The 8,315-nt window shown below is 41.6% G+C and overlaps 1 non-coding gene across 1 annotated transcript; it reads right to left on the bottom strand.

Annotated features, from left to right (window-relative positions):
• Positions 1-4,451: 4,451 nt before the first annotated feature.
• Positions 4,452-4,559, bottom strand: LOC130942584 (small nucleolar RNA R71). The gene has a single exon (XR_009071151.1). It is a non-coding gene; the product is annotated as a small nucleolar RNA R71 (small nucleolar RNA).
• Positions 4,560-8,315: the final 3,756 nt, after the last annotated feature.

The following is an 8,315-nucleotide window of genomic DNA, read 5'->3' as shown; positions in this document are numbered from 1 at the left end:
AGAATATGTATTTTTGTGAGTTACACCGACAACTGGGATTGGAAGATCAATTAAGACCAAGAAATTGAATCCGAGGTATATAGGACCGTTTGAGATTCTAAGGCGATTCGGGCTGGTGGTGTATCAAGTAGCCTTGCCACCTCATCTATCTAACCTGCATGACATATTCCATGTGTCACAACTCCGTAAGTACACGTTGGATGCGGCTCATGTGTTAGAGCCTGAGTCGGTTGAGTTGCGGGAGAACTTGACTTTCCAAGTAACGCCAGTGAGAATTGACGACACCAGTGTGAAGAAGCTGCGAGGAAAGGAAGTTTCATTGGTTAAGGTTGCTTGGAAAAGAGCATGAGTTGAAGATCATACTTGGGAATTGGAGTCCGAGATGCGAAAGGATTATCCCAAGCTTTTCTCAGGTAATTCAAATTTTGAGGTCAAATTTTCTTATTTGGTGTGGAGAATGTAAGAGCTGCAACTAATCAATCGGTTAATTAAGTGATTATATTGCCCAAATTAGATTCCAAAAAGTTAGAGTGAGAATTTGAGGATTTAAATATGATTTTTGAACTCAGTAGAATTTTTTGAAAACCGTTAAAAAATCACGAACTGGCAATTAAACCGGTTGAACCGGTTCAAGTCTGCCCGGTGCTGCACGAGAAAAAGTGGAATCAGCCAAAAACCATGGAAAAACATTAGAAATGAAAAACCAGACGTTAATTTTAAAGGTTTGGCCCGAAGTTGGGCCAAACGAGCTAAAAATGCTAACGGATTAGACTGGGTCCAAGTTGGGCCCAAGCCCAATGATGAGCGGATAATTTGTACGCTTTTTGGCATTGTTTTTAGTATGTTTTTAGTATGATTTAGTTAATTTTTAGTATATTTTTATTAGTTTTTAGTTAAAATTCACTTTTCTGGACTTTACTATGAGTTTGTGTGTTTTTCTGTGATTTCAGGTATTTTCTGGCTGAAATCGAGGGACCTGAGCAAAAATCTGATTCAGAGACTAAAAAGGACTGCAAATGCTGTTGGATTCTGACCTCCCTGCACTCGAAGTGGATTTTCTGGAGCTACAGAAGCCCAATTGGCGCGCTCTCAACGACGTTGGAAAGTAGACATCCTGAGCTTTCCAGCAATATATGATAGTCCATACTTTGCCCAAGATTTGATGGCCCAAACCGGCGTTCAAAGTCACCCTCAGAATTCCCAGCGTTAAACGCCGGAACTGGCACCTAAGTGGGAGTTAAACGCCCAAACTGGCACAAAAGCTGGCGTTTAACTCCAAGAAGAGTCTCTACACGAAAATGCTTCATTGTTCAGCCCAAGCACACACCAAGTGGGCCCAGAAGTGGATTTTTATGTCATTTACTCATCTCTGTACACCCTAAGCTACTAGTTCTCTATATATAGGACCTTTTACTACTGTATTTTCATCTTCTGATCTTTGGAATCGTTTGATCTTTAGATCTTTTGATCACTTTGGGAGGCTGGCCATTCGGCCATGCCTAGACCTTGTTCTTATGTATTTTCAACGGTGGAGTTTCTACACACCATAGATTAAGGTGTGGAGCTCTGCTGTACCTCGAGTATTAATGCAATTACTATTGTTCTTCTATTCAATTCAGCTTGTTCTTGTTCCAAGATATCACTTGTTCTTCAACTTGATGAATGTGATGATCCGTGACACTCATCATCATTCTCACCCATGAACGTGTGACTGACAACCACCTTCGTTCTACCTTAGATTGAGTGAATATCTCTTGGATTCCTGATACACGATGCATGGTTGATCGCCTGACAATCGAGAGCTCGCCTGACAACCGAGCGATCGCCTGACAAACGAGCCAGCCATTCCGTGAGATCAGAGTCTTCGTGGTATAGGCAAGAACTGATGGCGGCATTCAAGAGAATCCGGAAGGTCTAACCTTGTATGTGGTATTCTGAGTAGGATTCAATGATTGAATGACTGTGACGTGCTTCAAACTCCTGAGGGCGGGGCGTTAGTGACAGACGCAAAAGAATCATTGGATTCTATTTCGGCCTGATTGAGAACCGACAGATGGATAGCCGTGCCGTGACAGGGTGCGTTGAACATTTCCACTGAGAGGATGGGAGGTAGCCACTGACAACGGTGAAACCCTTGCATAAGCTTGCCATGGAAAGGAGTAAGAAGGATTGGATGAAGACAGTAGGAAAGCAGAGAGACGGAAGGGACAAAGCATCTTCATACGCTTATCTGAAGCTCTCACCAATGATATACATAAGTATCTCTATCTTTATCTTTATGTTTCATTCATCATCTATACCCATTTAAGTCTGCCTGACTAAGATTTACAAGGTGACCATAGCTTGCTTCATACCAACAATCTCTGTGGGATCGACCCTTACTCGCGTAAGGTTTATTACTTGGACGACCCAGTACACTTGCTGGTTAGTTGTGCGAAGTTGTAGTGATCACAATTTCGTGCACCAAGTTTTTGGCGCCGTTGCCGGGGATTGTTTCGTGTATGGACAACTGACGGTTCATCTTGTTGCTTAGATAGGTATTTTTCTTCAGAGTTCTTAAGAATGAATTCTAGTGTTTCATGATGATCTGTTGAAGTCTGGCTGGCTGTAATGCCATGTCTAATTTTATTGGACCGAGGTTTCGACTTATCATCACAAGAGCTTGTTGATTTCTATCGATCTTGCTGTTGGAGCAGTGATCTGCTAAGGCTTGGCTGGCCATTGGCCATGTCTAGTGTTTTGGACCGAAGCTTTCTTTGAAAGCTTGGCTGGCTGTGAAGCCATGTCTAATTCCTGGACCGGAGTCTTAGACTAGCATTGCAATGATTCCTGGAATCCAAATTAAGAATTCTGAAACCTTTATTTTCTATTTCCATATAATTTTCGAAAAATCCAAAAAAATTTCAAAATCATAAAAACCAAAAATATTTTATGTTTCTTGTTTGAGTCTAGTGTCTAATTTTAAGTTTGGTGTTTTGCATGCATTGTTTATTTGATCTTGGTTCTATTTTCAAGTCAATAGTACAGGGAACTGAAGATTCAGAGCATGCAGCAGAGGAATTACACAGAAAAAGCTGGGCGTTCAAAACGCCCAGTGAAGAAGGACAGACTGGCGTTTAAACGCCAGCCAGGGTGCCTGGTTGGGCGTTTAACGCCCAAAAAGGTAGTGCATTGGGTGTTAAACGCCAGAATGTGCACCATTCTGGGCGTTTAACGCCAGGATGGCACAAGAGGGAAGATTCTGTTTTTAATTCAGATTTTTTTTCAAGTTTTCAAAGTTTTTCAAAATCAAATCTTTTTCAAATCATATCTTTTCAATCAAATCGTTTTCAAAATCAATTTCTTTTCTTTTTCAAAGATACTTGCTAACAATTAATGATTTGATTGAACATGTCAAGTATGTTGCCTTTTCTGTTGAGAAAGGTTTAATGTTTGAATCATATCTTTTCTTGTTAGGCAAGTCATTAATTTTTAAAAATCAAATCTTTTTAAATTGTTTTCAAATCATATCTTTTCAATCATATCTTTTTAAAAGCATAATTTTTCAGACATATCTTTTTAATCACATCTTTTTCAAAAATAGTTTTCAATCATATTTTTTTTTCAAAATCTTTTTCAAAAATCACTTGATTTCTTTCCCACTTTTAGTTTTCAAAAATTATCAATCAATTTTTCAAAATGTTTTTAAAATCTTTTTAACTTAATTTTCAAAAAAAATCTCTTCCTCTCTTCTCACATCCTTCTATTTACGGAGTACCACTCCTTCTCAATGCACAATTCGAACTCTATCTGATTAAGTTCGAATTCTTCTACCTCTTCCTTCTAATTTTCTTATTCTCTGACACCTCAAGGAATCTCTATACTGTGACATAGAGGATTCCACATTTTCTTGTTCTCTTCTCTTTCATATGAGCAGGAACAAAGACAAAGGCATTCTTGTTGAAGCTGACCCTGAACATGAAAGGACCTTGAAGCGAAAGCTAAGAGAAGCTAAGGCACAACTCTCTATAGAGGACCTGACAGAAATCTTCAAAGAAGAAGAACCCATGGCAGCCGAAAACAACAACAATGCCAACAATGCAAGGAAGGTGCTGGGTTACTTTACTGCACCTACTCCCGACTTCTATGGGAGAAGCATCTCTATCCCTGCCATTGGAGCAAACAACTTTGAGCTTAAGCCTCAATTAGTTTCTCTAATGCAACAGAATTGCAAGTTCCATGGACTTCCATTGAAAGATCCTCATCAGTTTTTAGCTGAATTCTTGCAAATCTGTGACAATGTCAAGACCAATGGGGTTGACCCTGAGGTCTACAGACTTATGCTATTCCCTTTTGCTGTAAGAGACAGAGCTAGGACATGGTTGGACTCACAACCTAAAGAAAGCCTGGACTCATGGGAAAAGCTAGTCAATGCCTTCTTGGCAAAGTTCTTTCCACCTCAAAAATTGAGTAAGCTTAGAGTGGAAGTCCAAACCTTCATACAGAAGGATGGAGAATCCCTCTATGAAGCTTGGGAAAGATACAAACAATTGATCAGAAAATGTCCTTCTGACATGCTTTCTGAATGGAGCATCATAGGTATTTTCTATGATGGTCTCTCTGAACTATCTAAGATGTCTTTGGATAGCTCTGCTAGAGGATCTCTTCATCTGAAGAAGACGCCTACAGAAGCTCAAGAACTAATTGAAATGGTTGTAAATAACCAATTCATGTACACTTCTAAAAGGAATCCTGTGAACAATGGGACAAATCAGAAGAAAGGAGTTCTTGAGATTGATACTCTGAATGCAATATTGGCTCAGAATAAAATATTGACTCAACAAGTCAATTTGATTTCTCAAAGTCTGTCTGGAATGCAAAATGCACCAAGCAGTACTAAGGATGCTTCATCTGAAGAAGAAGCCTATGATCCTGAGAACCCTTCAATGGAAGAGGTGAATTACCTAGGAGAACCCTATGGAAACACCTATAATTCTTCATGGAGAAATCATCCAAATTTCTCATGGAAGGATCAACAGAGACCTCAACAAGGTTTCAACAACAATAATGGTGGAAGAAACAGGTTTAGCAATGGCAAGCCTTTTCCATCATCTTCTCAGCAACAGACAGAGAATTCTAAGCAGAACCACTCTGACTTAGCAACCATGGTCTCTGATCTAATCAAAACCACTCAAAGTTTCATGACTGAAACAAGGTCCTCCATTAGGAATTTGGAGGCACAAGTGGGACAGCTGAGCAAGAAAGTTACTGAACTCCCTCCTAGTACTCTTCCAAGCAATACAGAAGAAAATCCAAAAGGAGAGTGCAAGGCCATCAACATGGCCGAATTTGGAGAGGAAGGAGAGGAAGTGAACGCCACTGAGGAAGACCTCAATGGACGTCCACTGGCCTCTACTGAGTTCCCCAATGAGGAACCATGGGAATATGAGGCTCAAAATGAGACCATAGAGATTCCATTGGACTTACTTTTGCCTTTCATAAGCTCTGATGAGTATTCCTCCTCTGAAGAGGATGAGTATGTCACTGAAGAGCAAGTTGCTAAATACCTTGGAGCAATCATGAAGCTAAATGACAAGTTATTTGGAAATGAGACTTGGGAGGATGAACCCCCTTTGCTCACCAAAGAACTGGATGACTTGTCTAGGCAGAAATTACCTCAAAAGAGATAAGATCCTGGGAAGTTTTCAATACCTTGTACCATAGGCACCATGACCTTCAAGAAGGCTCTGTGTGACTTAGGGTCAAGTGTAAACCTCATGCCTCTCTCTGTAATGGAGAAGCTAGGGATCTTTGAGGTACAAGCTGCAAGAATCTCACTAGAGATGGCAGACAACTCAAGAAAACAAGCTTATGGACTTGTAGAGGATGATCTGGTAAAAGTTGAAGACCATTACATCCCTACTGATTTCATAGTCCTAGAGACTGGGAAGTGCATGGATGAATCCATCATCCTTGGCAGACCCTTCCTAGCCACAGCAAAAGCTGTGATTGATGTGGACAGAGGTGAATTGATCATTCAAGTGAATGAAGAATCCTTTGTGTTTAAGGCTCAAGGATATCCCTCTGTCACCATGGAGAGGAAGCATGAAGAGCTTCTCTCAAATCAGAGTCAAACAGAGCCCCCACAGTCAAACTCTAAGTTTGGTGTTGGGAGGCCACAACCAAACTCTAAGTTTGGTGTTGAACCCCTACATTCAAACTCTAAGTTTGGTGTTGGGAGGTTCCAACATTGCTCTGAGCATTTGTGAGGCTCCATGAGAGCCCTCTATCAAGCTACTGACATTAAAGAAGCGCTTGTTGGGAGGCAACCCAATGTTATATTTTACCTATTTTCCTTTGTTATTTTATGTTTTCTGTAGGTTGATGATCATGAGAAGTCACAAAAACAATTAAAAAAGCAAAAACAGAATGAAAACAGAAAGAAAAACAGCACACCCTGGAGGAAGATGTTGCTGGCGTTTAAACGCCAGTGAGGCTAGCAGTTGGGCGTTTAACGCCCAGTCTGGCACCATTCTGGGCGTTTAACGCCAGAAAGGGGCACCAGACTGGCGTTAAACGCCAGGAAAGGGCAAGAACCTGGCGTTAAATGCCAGAAATGGGCACCAGCCCGGCATTTAACGCCAGAATTGACTCAAAATGCATTTTTGCATGCCATTTGGTGTAGGGATGACTTTTCCTTGACACCTCAGGATCTGTGGACCCCACAGGATCCCCACCAACCCCACCACCCTCTTTCTTCTTCACCCATTCACCAATCACCTCAATACCTCTTCCCCAAAAAAAACTTTACCTATCAAATCCCATCTTTCTCTTCACCACTCACATCCATCCTTCATAAAACCCCACCTACCTCACCCTTCAAATTCAAACCACTTTCCCTCCCAAACCCACCCATACATGACCGAACCATGAGCCCCCCTCTCCTATATAAACCCTTCTTCACTCCTTCATTTTCACACAACCTAAACACCACTTCTCCCCCTCTTTGGCCGAACACAAAGCCATTCCCTTCTTCCTCATTTCTTCTTCTTCTACTCTCTTCTTTCTTCTTTTGCTCGAGGACGAGCAAACCTTTTAAGTTTGGTGTGGTAAAAGCATTGCTTTTTGTTTTTCCATAACCATTTATGGCATCCAAGGCCGGAGAAACCTCTAGAAAAAGGAAAGGGAAGGCAAAAGCTTCCACCTCCGAGTCATGGGAGATGGAGAGATTCATCTCAAGGGTGCATCAAGACCACTTCTATGAAGTTGTGGCCTTGAAGAAGGTGATCCCCGAGGTCCCTTTTTCACTCAAAAAGAGTGAATATCCGGAGATCCGACATGAGATCCGAAGAAGAGGTTGGGAAGTTCTTACCAACCCCATTCAACAAGTCGGAATCTTAATGGTTCAAGAGTTCTATGCCAATGCATGGATCACCAAGAGCCATGATCAAAGTGTGAACCCGAACCCAAAGAATTGGCTTACAATGGTTCGGGGGAAATACTTAGATTTTAGTCCGGAAAATGTGAGGTTGGCATTCAACTTGCCCATGATGCAAGGAGATGAACATCCTTACACAAGAAGGGCCAACTTTGATCAAAGGTTGGACTAAGTCCTCACTGACATTTGTGAAGAGGGCGCCCAATGGAAGAGAGATTCAAGAGGAAAACCGGTTCAACTAAGAAGGCATGACCTCAAGCCCGTGGCTAGAGGATGGTTGGAGTTTATCCAACGCTCAATCATTCCCACTAGCAACTGGTCCGAAGTTACTCTAGACCGGGCCATCATGATTCATAGCATCATGATTGGAGAAGAAGTAGAAGTTCATGAGGTTATAGCCCAAGAACTCTATAAGGTGGCGGACAAGTCCTCTACCTTGGCAAGGTTAGCCTTTCCTCATCTCATTTGTCACCTCTGCTATTCAGTTGGAGTTGACATAGAGGGAGACATCCCCATTGATGAGGACAAGCCCATTACTAAGAAGAGGATGGAGCAAACAAGAGACCCCACTCATCATGAGATCCCTGAGATTCCTCAAGGGATGCACTTTCCTCCACAAGACTATTGGGAGCAAATTAATACCTCCCTAGGAGAATTGAGTTCCAACATGGGACAACTAAGGGTGGAGCACCAAGAACATTCCATCCTCCTCCATGAAATTAGAGAAGATCAAAGAATCATGAGAGAGGAGCAACAAAGACAAGGAAGAGACATTGAGGAGCTCAAGCACTCCATAAGACCTTCAAGAGGAAGAACAAGCCGCCATCACTAAGGTGGACCCGTTCTTTAATCTCCTTGTTCTTTATTTTCCTGTTTTTCGAATTTTAGTGCTTATGTT

Source organism: Arachis stenosperma, chromosome 7 (assembly GCF_014773155.1).
Source record: "Arachis stenosperma cultivar V10309 chromosome 7, arast.V10309.gnm1.PFL2, whole genome shotgun sequence".
Taxonomy (NCBI): Eukaryota; Viridiplantae; Streptophyta; class Magnoliopsida; order Fabales; family Fabaceae; genus Arachis; species Arachis stenosperma.
The sequence above is the reverse complement of the archived record's forward strand: the minus strand, read 5'-3'. Positions and strand labels throughout refer to the sequence as shown.